Source organism: Alligator sinensis, unplaced genomic scaffold (assembly GCF_000455745.1).
Source record: "Alligator sinensis unplaced genomic scaffold, ASM45574v1 scaffold118_1, whole genome shotgun sequence".
In the NCBI taxonomy this organism is placed as follows: domain Eukaryota; kingdom Metazoa; phylum Chordata; order Crocodylia; family Alligatoridae; genus Alligator; species Alligator sinensis.
In genome coordinates, this window is record NW_005841850.1 from 2449307 (window position 1) to 2466813 (window position 17507).

The 17507-nt window shown below is 46.4% G+C and overlaps 1 protein-coding gene across 2 annotated transcripts in view; it reads left to right on the forward strand.

The window, feature by feature from the left end:
* AATF (apoptosis antagonizing transcription factor) overlaps positions 1–17507 on the forward strand; it is an 89587-nt gene that overhangs the window by 68465 nt on the left and 3615 nt on the right. The window lies entirely within an intron of this gene.

The window sequence follows — 17507 nt, forward strand, 5'->3', positions numbered from 1 at the left end:
CTTTCCCAGGACTGGAGGGCGTGCATTTAATCTTAACAACGAGAGGGCGGCCTGTTGTACCTTTATTTGTTTGGAAAGTGGCAGTGGAACGTGTGCTGGTCCTTGTCTGTCTCCTTTTGGACTGAGTTGTAGGAGCAATAGCCAAGGATTCAGGAATGTGAAGAGGTGCCAATAAATACCAACAGTGACCTGGAAAAGGCTGCTCCATGGCAGCTGGTAGAGAAGCTGAGCATAGCTCTGTTTTGTAACGTGTTAGGACACTATTTATCTGAATAAGGGGACCAGTGGTTTGGAGAAACAGGCAGGCATCTTCTGGGCAAATGCTGCATGTTGGGAGACATAGCTCAGCTTGGGATAACAGGGTTCCCAGAGGAAGAACATGTGGAATAGAATGCATCCACTGGACTGACTGGGAACAGTGATTGCCCTTATGTGATCACTGAGTTCTAAAACTTTGTGCCTCCGCTCCTTCCTTTACCCTCCAAAACTCAGGCCTGAACAATGCATCATGCAGTGCTTTCTGCATGCGGTCAGGCTTCATTGGGTTTGCCGAGTGAGTACGTCCTGCTCCTGTCTCCTACATACATCACCCTTGAGGTTGAAGCATGAAAGTGGGGTATAGCAGATCATAGCTGGGTGCCAGGCCATTTATTGTTTTGTTCATGGTAATTGGCATCCGTAGTACAAGGCAGCGCGTTAGAGGCACAGATGGACTTTCCAATTCCAGTCCGCATATATGCCTAAAGAGGGCTCGTTCCTTAGAACCTGGGCTGCTGCTTTTTTCAACCACCTGGCATATATATCTTTTTAAAATAGTCTTTTCTGTTTAAAGAAACCCTTTCTGAATGCTTCTCACTCACGGCATTTTTGTTTATTAATTTTGTTGTAATTAGCAGGTAGCATGGGGAAAAATAAGAACTGGTACCTACCACATGCATAATAATAGGCATGATTCTAGCAATTCGGTACACTGGTATTAACTCCAGTTGACTGGCTGTGACTTATGCACTGGGAATTTTAAATGAGGTTGGTGTGTCTTTCATTTTGCCTGTGCAGTAGGTTGTACATTCTCCTAGAGATCTCACATGTACATGCACGCACCCCCATTCATATTGGATGAGCCACTTCAACCTTTATGCTTGTGTGTGTATAAAAATAAAGCTGCTGGTCACAGGAGCCCAGGAATGGCCTTCCCACGTTCGTGCCCACTGGGGTGACACGGCCTCTTCATCCTTAGACCACAGCAGTCATGTTCATTCCAGACGTTGCACAGAAACCCTCACCTGGCTAAGAACTGCAATGGGCTGTGTGAATTGCTGCTGCCCTTGAACTCTGCTGCCCCATCTTCATGCCCTGTGCTTCTCAGAGAGGCACCTTCCCTCCACAATAAGTGGTAGAGGGTGTTGCTTACTTCAGAAACTATTACAGCTACTGGGATGCTCTCTGCGCTCTGGTGTGTCGACATAGTGATCATTGTGGGAAGGGAGGTAGTGTTTGACATGGGACTTACTGAAAGCATCTCCTGGGGGCGGTTTCACCGTGCAGGGTGGATTATTACATTGCTTACATGTTTGACAGGTGCCTTCTGAGGCAGGCATGTGGGCAGCTGCTGCTTGCTGATTTACTGGGGGGACTTACCCCTTTTGTTAAGTTTATTACACACTTTGGGGCCTGCTGTACTTTTTTATGGCATTTGCTACTCAACTTCCAGCACTGGCTCTTGGTCATAGAAAACCATTGTCGTCCGCGTGGTTGGCCAATAGATGTGCTACAGGATGCTAGCTAGGTCATTCCTATAGTGCTTCTGTATGGCACAGCATGCTATCAGGACTATATGCCCTAAATGTACCCAGGGTAGCCTTGCGGATTGGGTGGGACTTGGGAGACCTGGTTTCTGTTCCCAGCTCTGCCACTGGCTTGTCGGGTCAATAGCACAGTAGCTATTCTAGAGACTGAGTTAAATTGAGACTTTCTCAGTGCAGAATAACAGTGTCTACACAAGGAGTTAGTGTGGAATATCTGTTGTATTTTAAATTCATGCCTTGGCATATTCTCCACTAACTTTTCTGTGTGTAGGCAAGTCTTTATACATAACTGCATGTGTATACTACTGGGAATGCCAACAAAGAATGCAAGGTACAAACACAAAACCACTCTTCTTCTTTCTAGTTCAGATGTAGCATCTATACAGCTTTGATTTGTGTCCAGGGCTGAATATAAAAAAGCCCTTACATTCACTTCCTCAAATATGTGGAGACGATCACGTGTCTTATTTTCTTCCTTCCCATAATTTTGATTTATTTGTAATCTAATTTAGACATGAAGTACATTTAAAATATCTGGACACCCACTGTCTGTAATTCAGGACCCGTTAAAGCATGTCAGGTTTTGGTCCCAAAAATTGAGGATGGCATCTCATGGAACTAGTCACTTTTGGAAAATGTCCATTATGTGAATAGGAACCATTTTGCATCCTCATTTAAAACGTATCGCTGTCTTGGGTGGACACTATGGATCTTTTACACCACACAGCAACATTGGATACGAGTTTGAGGGCAGAACAAGCAATGCAGCATCCAATTTAAGCTGAGTGAATTTTAAAAAAACAACAACAACCCTATATGCATGAACACGAGACAGTAATGATAACAGCTTTCCTTTGTGGCAGTAGAAGGTAATTTTATTGTTTGCAAGTGTGAATTACTAGATTGAAAATGCAAATACACATTTCACAGTGATGTGATCATGCACTGAGCTTTTTTGCTCAGGCACTTAGAAGCATGACCCCAAAATAAATAAAATTCTACGCAGTGGAGCACTATGTATTATAGTGTGAAAAGTTTTAAAACAGTAACATGTTTTTAAACCTGCAGAAGAAATTAATTGTAAAAGGGTAGTGGAGGCCTGGCTGTATTGAGGATAACGTTAGCAAGGAAAATCGCTATACACCAAATCTCCCTGCCAGTACCTGCGTTTGTTGATTCCGTGGTGTAGATACCTAGAAAATGCCTGTAGATAGATGCATATAAAAATGGGGAGGGATTAATAGGGGAGGGGGAAAAGATGGTGAGCGCTGAAAGGTTTTGGGGCTGTTGGTTGGGAGCTGGCACATAGGAACTGGAAGGGCGATTCTCTGTGAACCCAGGCTGGTGATAGGGAGGTATAATCTAAATGACACCTAAACTGTCCTAGTATCTGGTAGGACAAGGCAGCAAGGTATTTATTGCCCTACACTGGGCATTCGGTTTCCTCCTCCAGGATTAATACCTTGAGATGTTGTGCTGTTGTGCCTTATGATCATCACATTGAATATCCAGTAAAGTCCCACTTTCACACCCTTTGCAATCAATGGAAACTACCCATTGGCTTGAAGTGTGTGCTGGATTGGGTCCTAGTTGGGTGGACTCTTGAATGTGCTGCATGGCGTGTTGGCTACAGCCCGATTGGGTTCAGTGATTGTTCAGGTCTTCAGTTTTCCTCTGTAATTTGTGGAGTGAGGTACATTGCATTGACCAGCCAAAATCTCATTGTTCCATGCTGCACTGCCAGAGGCCCTCTAAAGTGCTGTGTCCCCAGGGATGAGTATGAGAAGGGGGGTATCCAGTATTTTGGCAGTTTATGCAGTGTTTCATCTCTCCATTTGCCTCAGGTGTTGTGGAAGCATAAATCAGAGTATCTTGGTGCCTGGTAGGCCTTTATTAATTTCTTAGGCTATATTTGCCATCTAAATAACTTCAGTGGTAAGAGGAAGGATAGTCCAGGGGGTAGGGCTCTAGCACGGGGCTGAATTCTTTGCTCTGCCACATACTCCGTCTGTGTGTTCCCCAGCTGTAGCATGAGGGCGATAGCACTTCCCTTCCTCATCAGGAGTAAAGAAAATACACTAAAGATTACGAGGTGCTTAGATGCTTTGGACATGGTGCTGTTTATACGTCTAGAGAGAAGCAGAACGGTGCTAGCACCCATGAGAATCTGCCCTCCCATGTTTGCTGCTTGGTACTCAGCAGATTTGGCAAACAAAAGAGGAAACCAGTTTGGAGACAGACAGCCTTGTCTGTCATGGCTGTTGTGGAGCAGAAGGGGTAAATCGTTTTACATTCTGCATCTGAGAAAAGAAATGTTCAAATATAACATTAGACTGGACATTAGGAAGAACTTCACAGTTAGAGTAGCCAAGGTCTGGAATGGGCTCCCAAGGGAGGTGGTGCTCTCCCCTACCCTGGGGGTCTTCAAGAGGAGGTTAGATAGGCATCTAGCTGGGGTCATCTAGACCCAGCACTCTTTCCTGCCTATGCAGGGAGTCGGACTTGATGATCTATTGAGGTCCCTTCCGACCCTAACATCTGTGAATCTATGAAACATGGCCTTTGTCACCATCATTGCCATGTTCCTCCTCCTCCTCCTCGCCACTGCTTGCAATACTTGTATTTGGGCAGGCAGTTAATCTTCAGCTGGCCACTTCTTCCTGTACCCTAAACATGGGCATGGCTGTTTAACCTTGCATTCGGATATTAGGTTGTAATGTGCAGGATGGTGGCGTGGCCTCCGACCTTCCACACTTTAACCCCTCGCCGGTATTGTTTTAAGATGCACGTTGAAAGGTGATTTTTATGGATCTCAAGGGTGCAGGTTGTGTGCCTCAAGGGAGGGTTTAAATCTATTTATGACCTGCCCAGGCTGGGATTTTCAAGCTATTCAAGAAGCCTTGACCACACTAATGGACTAGTCCTGAGATGAAGGACCTTGAGGCAAAAGCTGCGAGGTAAATGCAACCCAGACAAGCGATTGTCCTAGGAAGAAAGGACCGTAGATTGGAACTGGGGTTAACGTAGGTTTACCTGGTTCAAGGGCTTGTGGACAGCTTGCTTTTTCTTGGGGCAACTGGGATTTTCTGAGGATGTCTCATTTGCGTGTCTGTAACCTAAGGTTTTTATGAGACCTACCTCAGCTAGCATCTGAGCTCCTCACAATCCTCCCTGCAGTCATTCTGACACGCGCTTGCAAAGTAAAGACAGTACTATAATATCTGGCTTCCAGATGGAAAAATGAAGCACAGAGAAAAAAGGCCAGGTCCTCAACGGCTTTGAGGCACCTAAAATTGGTGACCTTCCCCAAGGTCGCACAGGAACTTGACTTTATGGTGGTTGAGTCCAGGTCTCTTGCTCAGTTGCTTTCTATTATGAGAATGTGTTTCTCAGGGGTGATTACAGGCAGAGCTGTTCATTTGGGACCTGATCCTGCTTGCTTCTAAGTCTCAGTAACATTAGTACATCACTGTTGGAAAGTTGAAAACTGGCATGGAGGAGCTGCTTAAAGAGTCAGATATTTGGTCCAAACCCCCTTATCTCCCAAGATGACACTGGTTATTCTCACAGGTAAAACAAGACTGCACAAATATGCACCAGTGATCTAATCAGTTGGAACAAGAGCAATATTTTAACTGGCGCTACCTTTTAACAGTATCATTAAGGGCTCTCATTACTCTTTTATTAGAGGCTCACTCCATTCCTTATCAGATTACAGAATGAACATAACTCATGGCACTGATTTGATCTCTTGTTAAAGAGGATTACAGCTTTGCATTAACTTGGATTGACACGGTTTATAATTCGCTTGTTGATACACATGCTGGCAGTGTCGCGTGTTCGACCCCCTCCCCACAGCAGCGCTGAGGAAAAGGACGCCCATACATCATCATTAAAGATGGCACCACGTGCAGAAGTGGGAGGCAAAAAGGAGGCTTTCCTGCAGTAATGTCAGGCAGGACAAAAAAAGACGCAAGCACAAGCTGAAATGCAGAGCTTGGATTTATAACCTTCCAGGGGCTGGGTGGACATGTGTTGGCTCTGGAGGGTTATTTACAGTGGTGAACATTTCATCATCAGCATTGGGACTTTGCATCAGCCTCAAGGGTGGACTGGTGAGGAGAACATATTCGTGGAAACCTAGTGTTGCTCTTTCTAAGCATATCTTCATCGTTGTCGAACCTGATGGGCAGTGTCTTCCCTGCTGGGACCAGCTCTTGCTCTTCTGGTGTCTGAGGCCCCGTTGGCATTGCAACTGTTGAGCAGGTTTTGTCCCCAGGTAGTGAATTGGTCAGGTTCCCAGGACATCATGAACAATACGCTGCTAGTCACTGTGGTTATTATGCCAGGTTTCATTGGCATATTGCAGAGTTTACCATCTAGACCTCTTCCTGGGTAGCTGCATTGGTTGATGCCCTTTCCGGTCATCTCTCTCTGCAAGAGTGCATCACCACGTGCATCTTCTAGGTGCCGCTCAGTTTGCAGTTCCTCCATGCACGTGCTCCTGCACAGGAGGGGGAGGGGGTGCTGGCCAGATTTTCCCAGAACGCACCAGTGCAGCATGTTGTGGTAGCCTGTGGGGAGTTGGACAGCACCAGCTTAGTCCTACTATGAAAAAAGCTGTCTCGGACACAACTCTGCCCTGTATACTGTCACTGGGGAGGTTGACGTGCAGAACAGGGGTCATGGCAAATGCACCTGTATCATAGATACATGTAATCAGTTGTGTTTCTGTCTGCAGGACTGTAGAGTCTGAGGTAGCCCCAATTACACTGTTAGAGGTGGTATTTTTGGAGTGGAGATGACCTCAGGACTTCTGCGGCTTGCTGCTGGGTGTATTACTCTTACCTGTGTAGAGAGGACAGGAGATTGCATGGGTTACAGCAGTTCCCCACTGCCTTTGCAAGCAGCAATCCTGGATGCTGACGGAAGTGGGGTGCAAATAACATTGGGAATTCATTTTTAGTGACTGTTTTGCAGTCAGCCCTGTGCTGGATGCCATTGAAGATACTGACCTTGAAGGTACTGACCGTGTCCTAAAGTCTGGCATTAGGCACCCACATGCCATTCAGTTCTATGGCACTTGGGCACTTAATTTCTGCTAAGCTCCTTTGGAAACACTAGCCTAAAACCATGAACGACACAGGGTTTGGTTTTAATCTGGCGACAGACTCTTCCCTGGTGCCACATTACAGATCCTGGCCGTGAAGCATGACGGTGTGTGTTAGGATATGAATACCTGCCCAGCTAAGAGCCTGGTCGAGGCCCTACAGGTTTAGAGACCTGATACTGATGCAGGAATCACTGGAGGAAATCCCATGCCCTATGTTGTGTATATTATTAGTCTGGATCAAAATGGTCCCTTCCCATCTTAAAAAGATTTTTAAAAGATAAACCGTTTGGTCTGTGGTACAAAACCAGCCCAGACTTGCAGAGTCTAGCGCAAGAAGGCTGTTCTAGCACCCAGGGACCAATGCTTGCCAAGATGCAGGATAAAGGGAGAGAGATTAACTGGCTGTCGCTGAGGCAGTAGTTTGGAAGGTTTTCCTTGGCTTGGACTGGGGCATCTGTTCTTCCCAAGAAGTGCCTTACTCCTCCAGTTAGTGCTGTTGCTTTGTCACCGTGTCTCGCTGCGAGCAGCAGGGGGTGCGTGCGAGGAAATCCTGGCATTAAAGGATTAGTATACTCCCATTACATAAGAGTTTAACAAAATAAGTTTGTGATATCCTAGCTGTTACTCAGCACACTCCATTTATCTGGTATTAAAGTGCTAGGAGCCTGGATTAGGAGTGGAATTTGGGTTCTAGAGCTGTCATTCTAGCACCTTTTTGTGAACTTAGAATAGATGGACAAAAAAAGCAGTAACAGCTCCGAGGACTGGTGACCCAGATCCACATGGGTGAGTCCAGGGGAACTTGATGGATTTGGGTGGAATTGCTCAGTTCTACGTGGGTGTAACCCGCAGGAAAATGTTTTTGGCCCACTGCATGTCCTGAATCTCATTGACTCACTACTTGGACTCCATTAACCCCCAAATTCTTGTGACCAAACTGTGTTTCTGGACTTGGACTTTGGGCAAGAGGGGAGGACACTGTCCCAGTCACTCCTACTCTGCTGTTTCTAGGTAGAGTCCCCTTCCTTGACACTTGCTTGGCAAAGCCCCTCTCAACATGTCTAGGCTCCTTTTCTTTTAAGTAGCTTTGGGGGAATGCTGCATGAATCCCCTTCCAGCTGCCCTGAAGTGACAAACTCATGGCTGTGAAGAAATAGTTGAGCTGTGCCACAAGCTCCTTGCAATCTGGAGTCTGGTGGTGGGATAGCCTTGGACCTTGCTGCTTTTGAACCGTCTGCAGCAGCAAAAGGCAGATCACAAGCAGTTCATCTCGACTGTTTGCTCGGAGGCGTGGGGCCTCCCACGTTGTTCTTCCCACAGCTTTTGTGTATCGTTTTGTCTGGTCAGCTTTTTTTCTTTTTCTTTTTTAACCTATGATTTGCTCTTAGAAGTTGGTTCACGTCTAAGCAGTTAAGCATCCCATGGCTTTTAACTATAGTTGTTAGGAGGGCCAGTCTTTGAACAAAAGAGTTGCGTCTTCTTCGAAGCTGGCAGTCACAAAACGTGCTGCGTGGCCCTGGCTAATGCCAGTGGGCTGGCCTCATCGCATCCTGATGTTTAATATTTGACATCTCTGGCAAGGAGGCAAACTCCTCTGTTATGGAAATGTCCTTTGTACGGGGGGGGTGGAACCGGTTAGGAGCTGCGAGATGATTTGTCGTCTTCCCTTTGTGAGACGATTTGTTTTCTCTTGCATCAAATCTGTTATAAAACAGTCAAGCTGTGAAAGAGGGAAATCATCCCTGGAACACAGGATATTAAAGTACACAAAGGATGTTCCCCTCCTTATTTTTCTTTATATATTTATTGTGTGTGTGAGTGCATGCGCCGGTACAGTGGCTAATCTACTCAAACAGTGCTTTGGGGGAGAGAGGTCAGGCAGGCAACATTTTGTAAATTAAATTTCATCGAGAAAATTAGGAACGGGAGCCGGTGAAGGCAGCACGCCAGAGCATCCTCTAGACCTCCCCATATCGCTGCTTCCCCACTATTGCACCGGCATCCACACCACCCAGCCTCCCACGTATTTTATGGGTGGGCATGTATTTACCTGGTGCCCAAGGTTGAGCTAGCTCCACTGAGCAAACATGAATGTGTACGTGGTACCCAGATCCTATTGAAATGAGGTTGTCTCGCTGCCTTGTTTTATCCTGAGAGCAGGTGGGGGAATATTTGGCTGTGAAAATGCAAGTTAAGGGGGGGAAACGCCCAATTTAAGCAAGTCAGGGAAGCCAAAAGGCTATTTGAAGCCTGTATCTGGCTCGAGGGGAAAATAGCTCAAGAAACAACATTATGTCTTTATCCCTCACCCCTTCCTGCCCCTTCACTGTATCCACCCTCCACAGAACGCACAGAGCCTCTTTGTTTAGGGCAAGAATCGGCTTTCTTAAATATTTATAAATCTTGTGCCTCATCTCAGGAGACAAGCCAGAGGTCACATGTCACCTTTCGTGATTTAAAGCCGTGGAGCTAAAAGCATTTGCATGGGCTGGAAGGACCCGATCCTGACCTGACGGAGAGAGAGGGAATTGAAGCAGACCTTTCTGAATCTCCTTCAAGCACTGGGCACAGTGATGATAGCCGCCTCTCTGGGTAATTTATAGCCCGAGTTCTGCGCTCCCTGGGTTTCACGGCTGTGGCCAGGAAACGAATCAGGCAGCGCCACCTTGTGGCCAGCCCTCTTGTAAATCGGGAAACGGCAACGGCAACGGCAGGTGCAGCTGATGGCAGAGTCCTGGCCGCCTAAGAGTGAGCTTGACAGTGGCGTGGCTTCCTTGTTTTTCAAAGTCGCAAGTCATTTATTCCCGATCGGGTAATCACTGAGCAAGTCTGTCTCTGCTCCTGATTGCGATAGGTGCCGTCAGCCAAACGTGAGCTTGCTCCTGCAGAAATATCAGCACGCAGAGTATCTGCATCTAGAGCGTGCTTGTGGATACTGAGCCAGCTCCAGCATGGTGTGTGCTGATTTAGGGTAAAACCAGCTAATTAAAGTCAATTAACAAAAGGATGTGTACTTATTTTATCCTCCTGGCTATCTACCCTGCTTACCAGGAAGCTTATAGTCTGACTCTCACTACTGTGTGCTAAAGGTGATTTAAGATACAGGCAGAAAGTTTTCCAGGAGACTAAGCGACTCTTGGAGCTGTAGGTGACTTTTGGGTTTTGTCCAAGTTGCATCTGACCTTGTGGCCTCCCTCGCTGCCCTTCCTGCCATAAATGCTTTTCAGGCTGCTGTGTTTCCCCTGTTTTTGTGCATTTAAAAATTCATTGCCCCCCCGGTAGAGGATATCACTAGGAGCTGGGTAGATACCATTCTTTGTTATATTGCCTTGGGCCTATTCCAGATATTTCGATTGTCATTAAGAAGTGAGGAAGGACAGTGTGGACAGGGAAAGGAAGAGAGTGGAAAGTAAATCTATTTAAGTATATTTTCACAAGAAAAGTAACACAACAAAACAGTCCATTTTGCACCACTGTATTAATATAACTGCACAAACAGGGACCAAAATCCTTTCAGAAAACCACTGTGTCTTTCCATCAGTGAATCCCTGCTGTATTTACTGTCACCGCTACCATTCACCATTTGATCCAGCAAGAGCAGGGCCCAGTGTTTTACCTTATAGTATATAATCCTTCAGGTTTTCCTTTATTACCCATGTAAAATTATGAACCTTCCAATTTCATAGTAGGCAAAAACCCAGCCCCCTTACACAGACCCAGCCTAGTAAAGGAGCCCAGACACCCAAAGCTCAATAACAGCACGGACCACACAAAATAGTATTTTTGTGAAATGTTTAGCTGCATGACTGTAAGAAACATGAAGTGTTTTCTCCTCTAGCAAGCCTATGACTGGGTAGTGCCATGTTACCTGCCCAGAGATATGCCAGGTGTATTTGTTCTTAGCTGTGTTATTTGCAACACAGAAAATGGCAACGTGCTGGACCTCTGAGCTATAGGACATCCCTCAAAACTATTGATGTGGTAGATGCAGTGTGTTTGCTAGGCTGGCCTCCGTGGCTTTGTTAGTTTGTTGTTCACCCTAGGTTGTTGGGGCTTCCTGAGATCTCTTCTCATTGTGGCGCTTTGTCATGCTCTGCCCAATGTCTCCTTGATGAAGGCGGATATATAAGCAACTTCCGAGAAAAAAATTAATATTCCAACCAAACAGCACTCAAGCCCATTAGCCTTTATCAAGGGGCTGCTTCCACCTGTGCAGTGAATTCACTGCAGATTATTTAGCTTACTTTATTTCACACGTATATTTTTTAAAAAAGTAATGGCATAATTATAATTTTATTAACATATAAAATAATATAGCGTTAGCTATTATATGATGTGTCCCTTTTTTGCTCACTGACAGTTTCAGTGGGATAATGTGACAGGAAATGTGAATGGCAGTTTCTTTGGTTGCCTTTTTAAAAATGTTTAAATGAGAGTTTTCATATTTATGAGGCATATGGTTGTACCTGAGGTTTGTGCTGGCCCCTTGTGCATGTGTGTTGGCACATTTATCCTTTGGTCAGAAAGGTTTTGCATATCTTAATCAAAACAGTAGTTAACAATGCCAGAGTGATGTAGCCAGGATGATCCAGGAATTATGTAAGAGGCAAGGGTTTTTTTGGAGTGATATGTTTTATTGGAGCAACTGCCTAGTTGGAATCAAGAAGAATGCCTTTGGGAACAATGCTGGACCTGAAGAAGAATGCCTTGCTTTCAAAAGCTTGTCTTTCTTGATCCCAGCTATGTAGTTGGTCCACTAACAGGTGTCACCCCCAAAAATCCCTGTGTCTCTGTTAATGTTAGGCAGTTTGAGTGGTGAACTCTGTCTTCCACTGATTTGTTGGTATGTGTGGGCAGGTCTGTCATAGGCATATTTTAAAGTTACGTTTTATTTTAAAATAAGTGACTTAGATTTTTAATCTCCGGCACACAGTTGCACGCATGGGTGACTCCAGCATGTCCTAATCACTCTAATCCATTTGCATTTGTGTATATGTAATAGTGGCAGCCTGGGCAAGGTCACTCTTCTGGGTTCTAGACCTGACTTTGTCACTGGCCTTGGTCATGCCACTTATCCTGCGTCTGCCTCCATTTCCTCCATCTACAAAATAGGCATGATGAGACCCCTTTAGGGGCTCCGAGGTGCAGGAGGTGTTTCTGTAATATGGCAATGCTGCATGACACAGCAATGGTTTACTCTGTGCTGCGTGCGATTCCTGGCCTGCACAGGGATTGCTGCTCCTTTTTCTTTCCAGTCTGTGCAGAGAGCTAGGATGATGATAAGTGCAAAGTCTGCAACCAGTCCACTGCTGGGGGGCTCTTCCTGCCATTTCCTTCCCTGCCAGTCATGCTTGTGAAGCCACCACATCTGTGGTATAGACTGCATGCAACACTGGCTTCTTCTCAGCTGAGAGGGACGTTGAGTGAAGAGTAAGATATGACCCTCTCTCTCCTCCTCGTCCACCCCTGCATGCACATGTGCCTCCTTTGTCCCAAATCATTCATGCACTGAAGAGCAGAGTTGATCCAGAGTAGCTGGGTGCCCTCTGGCGCGCTGCACACAGGGCTTGGAGCAGAGAGGGATGCATGTTGGTAAAACCAAGGCTTTCTTTTTTTGAGTCAATGCCAAAGAAATGCATAAATAATTAAGCCAAGGTACTTACACACACATGTTTTATGGCAAATGGCTGTGTGATCCATGATCATTTTTTCCAGAAACAGGTTTTATGATAATATAGTAAAAATATTAAATTAGAAAATGCCTCACTAAGGGTGATAAAACCTTACTACAGTGGAAATAGGTAATTATCCCCTCTACAGCCTAAATGACAGTTTAAAAGAAATAAAAATGTTAGTGCTCATTACTTGCTTTTGTAGGTTGCAATAAAGGGTAAGTTAAATTTTAATTCAAGGAAGACCCCTGTATCGACCTGTATCCTTCCAAACTCACTACCTCAGGTCTAAGTACTATTAATTACTTGGTATAGGTTATTCCTCAGCATAGCACTAATACCAGCACCCTTTTGTGCTAAAGTCACCTTTCCCTCGTGCGGGGGCAGCTGGCTTGCAGTTTGCTGAGGGGTTTCAACTCACTGGCACAAATCTGATTTTTAATGTATGTGGGTGCAAGAGAGAAATTATATGTTTTTTAACCCAAATCCGAGTTCATTATGCATCGCCTTAAGGGGGCTGAAAGTATTAAAATCCACACTTACCCTGGTGAATTGAAACAGAGACAAGGTTAAACCTGGAGGATTGATGAGTTTTACTCTCTGCGTGGTTAAATCCTGCTGAGGGGAGATGCTTCAGGGGAAAGGTAGCCTGTACAATAACAAGAAAGAAAGAGCTTGGCTGGTTTTCCTGGGTGAAAGCATTTTTTCTGTTGTTCTTTTTCTCCCTTCACTGCTCACTCCTACCCCTCTCCCCAGTTAGAAATAACCCTGCTCTGTGCTGTATCATCTCAGCACCAGCAGTGGTGAGCTGTCAGAGCAGGATCCTAGTACCTGGTTTCTCAAAAATTTGCCTTTCATGTTTTGCTAATTTGGTCCCTGAGCTCAGAGCAACCATAATACCGATCCCTGAACTCTCCTGCCCCTCTGAGGGCTTTCCAATGAGAGAGGTGCATTGAGGGAAAGGCAGCTGCGGCTACAGGGGAAAAACACTCACGCTGGTTTTGCGGTACTTTTGGCAGGTGCCTGCTTGCCGCTGTGCCGAAGCTCTGAGTGTCTCGGCTTGGTTTTGGAAGGTTTGTCCAGTCCATGCGCTCCCTGCTTAAACTTTGTTACGGCAGTGGAAGAGTGCAAGGGAGAGAGCATGCAGTGACTTCATGTGCTAAATTGCTTTGCTTTTAAAGCCGAGCATGGCCTGCCATGCAGACTTCTGGGGGGCGCAGGTGTGTTTTTGCTTCCCAGAGCTGACAGTCCCAGAGGATGGAAATTCCAACCAGACGGGATGTCCTTCCCATGAGCCATCAGTCTTTTCTTCCTGCTTGACTGCCAGGTACGTTCAGGTAGTCCACACCTGCTGTGCCATTGAATGTGCTGCATACATGTGCGCATCCTCCCGTGGCCGCTGTCTTGTGAGCGGATGATGGCAGCCCAGCAGGGGCGTTGCTGCTGCCTTCTCTCTCCTAAATGTGATATTGTTTTTGGGAGGTGGAGGAGAAGGGGCTTTACCGAATCTGTTTCCATAACAGGGCCTGATGGCACCCAGCCAGAGTAAAAGCCATTTAGGGCTGTTGGTCTGGGATCATTTCCACTGAAAGGACACCATGGAAGCCAGACTCTTAAGGCCCTGCATTTAGCCATCCCACTGCGTCCTCCCCCAGGGATTTGTTGCCTTCCCCATCTCTTGCCCCTGGTTTGTGAGATTGAGCTCTGCTCCTGCCTGGCCCTCATGAGCAGGGTCAGGACCCCCAAGTTGACAGCCCACTTCCTATCAGAAGGGCATCTGATTTTGTTTGCAGTATAATGGGCACCCTCTTCTCCATGCGCGCCTCCTGGGATGCAAAGGGATGATGGGAAAACCCTGGGATTGGCACTTGATTTCAGAGCCTCTTTGCCATAGGCTCCATCCACCGTTTTGGCCAGGCGTACTCGTAGCTCTCTGCTTTTCTTCCTAAATTCACCAGGACTTGATGAGGATGCACTTCTTACATGACCGGAGAGCTCAGGTGTTCCAGCAAGCAGGGTATGTTTGCATTTAAATAGACAGTAGGCACATCTACATGTTCACCGTTACTGCACAGTAACTGAAAATTAATGTGCAGTACAGGCATGTGTATACACGTACACGCCTGTACTGCGCAGTAACTATCTCGATGTAAGCCTCAGTTGTTACTGTGCAGTAACCCTGTTTGTGTGGACTGATTTGGGATTAACTTTAGTCCCAGGTCAGCCTACACACAATCTTACTGCACTGTAATGCCTGCAGGTGTAGATGTTAGTATAAAATTCGCTTACTGTGCAGTAAGTTACTGCACGGTAAATGCACATGTAGACACACCCAGTGAGAGGTTAATACTGCCTCCAAAATTCAAAGGAAATGATACTTTACAAAACCTCCCTGGTTCTTAAAACCTTGTAGCTTCTTCCCACTCTCTTTGCAGGCTGCACCAGTGCTGTGGATTGGACAGCTCTGTTGTGCTAGTGCTCAAAAAATAGGGGATTGTGTGTGGGCATGAGGGGACCTGAGGTGTGTGCTGTTTGTGCCTTGTCACATGCTGTTGGCATGCATTTTGGCTGAGGATAGGATAGCTGGAAAGCGAGCTAATTGGCTAGCTTTGTGCTTGTTAACTGCTACAGGCCACAGAATAACATTTTTACATCTGGTATCTTTCTGTGTTGACCCCTTGGTTGCGACATAAGAAGAAAGTGAACATAGTCTCTCCAAGGGATAGTGTTGGGACCAGCTGCCAGTTGGAGCAGTTCGATAGGTGCCTGGCCCCTCATAGTTGAGTTTGATGGACTCTCTTTGGGAGATTTTCTGGTGCGCCTTTCATCCTGGATCATATCGAAGAGCCTGAGATGGTGTCTGAGCCCAATGTAACCATATGTTTGAGGGCTGGGGTGGGTAAGTGGAATTGTTCTTAATTAAAGCAGGTGGGTGTAGAGGCATAGAAAAGGGGCAGGCTTCCCTTGTAGTGTCACTGAGTTAGGTGGATTAGAGCTGCAGCCTTAAAGTGGATTGGGGAAAAAGGGAAGGGCACTGGGGAAGCATCTGCAGGCCTCAGCGAGCAGAGTTGCTCCCTTATTGGAAGCCCTTGACCTGGGTGCAACAGGGTGTGGGGGCTCGAGCTGGCAGGACGCAGGCCTTGGCTGCCTGCTTCAGGAGCCTGTGCCTACAGGAAGCCACAGGGTGGTAGGAGAATTTGTCTTTCCGGGTGTCATTTGCTGCAATACGATTAGTCACCCTGGTTATTTAAAACAGGGAGTGTGTGTGCATGCGTGTTTGGGGGGGAGTGGAATTGGTGACGTTTCCTTAAAAGGCTCCAAGCCACTCGGCCTTTCGAGTTACTTTGACAGGAGCAAGCGGCGTGTGTTTGTCAGCTTTGCCCACCTGAGTGTGAAATGATGTTCTATCAAAACACTGGTTTCAGCATTTCCCTCTCCGCTCCTGACATGTGAACCCTGCTGCGGACAGTAACTGCTGCTTTCTGCCCAGGAATTTCACTGATATTGCAGTACAAGTGGAAACATTTGCTCAGTGGTAATGATGGGGTCTGGCTCAAGCAAGCAAGGCAAGGTTGGAAGGCTATGATTGTGGAGGACTAAATAGCATCGCTCTCTGCATTTTTTTTTTTCTTCCCCAGTCAAATGATGGAGTCTTAAAGTCACAATGTCCTTTTTTGTCAGTAAAACCTCCTGCTTTATGCTCTCTAATTTCTCAATTGAATGCCAAAAGCAAGTTATACTTATCAGTTAATAGGCAGGGAGGCTGCGAAGTGTAGGAGAGGTTGCGTGAGGCATCACCTTTTCTTTTTTTTTTTTGGTAACGTGATGAAGATAATGATTTTTCAAGCCAGCGTCTGTGGTAGCAGGGAAGTCGGGATGTTTGCGTCCTGTCAGGGGAGTTCACCTGGGTTCTTTTTTTATTCCATCGGCCGTTTGGCATTTACACAGGATAAAGATGGAGAGGGAAGCAGCGAGCAAGAGAACGTGACGTCCCGGGTTCTTTTGCATACGACCATTTAGTGCCAAGACTCTTTGAGGGTAAAATGTGATGCCAACTTCTCCTACCTAAACTAGATCCTTTCTCTCTCACCTTGTTGCTGCAGCACATTGCCCCGGGACAAAGCTGCGCCTCTTTAGACCCACAGTTTGCTACTAAAATCCTATTGTTGCTGGACCTGCCACACTCCCACTTTCACCCTCTGTGCTCCCTCTCCTGGCTGCAGATCTGCACCATGGACCTTGCCCCTTCCTCCCTCGCTCTCCCGTTTTCTCGCTGCCAGTGCCTGATGTCCCCAAGCCCCATGTTTTTGGCACCTAGCACCGTTCCACTGATTCTTCCCACCCCACTGTCCTGCTCTCTCCCAGGGCAGGGTTTGCCAGCTTTTCAGATCTGTGCCCTATCATGCAGCGGCCAGTTTGAGTCTGCCGCATGTTATTACACCAGTGATCCTGTATCATGGAAGCTCCAACAGCTCCACAGTTAAGGTTGAGTTGACTTTTGGGTACAGAGCAGTGGATTTGACCAAGTCGTTACACCTGAAGGATACAGCATCCTTGCTGCCAAAGCCACCGCATCATTAACTCCTTGAGCTCACATTGAATTTTCTGAGAACCGAGCAGTAAATTCATTAGAGCAGACTTAAAAAAACGGACCATTTATGAAACGCAACCTTCTTGTACTGCTAATGGTCAGCCACTCACCGTGTGCATCTGCAGCCTCCTCCTGCAATCCGCGTTTGCATCTAATAGAGATTGGAGCTCAACTCTGAGCTTTCTGCGCTGTGGGAAGTTCTGGGTCAGGTCTGAATTTTGTGCCTCGCACTGTTATCTCAGTTGTGCCTACCTAGCAAAAACCAGTCCCTCCTGGCTGACCTGCCCAAGATGTGACTAAAGAGTCCCTGGTCTGACTTTTTCAGC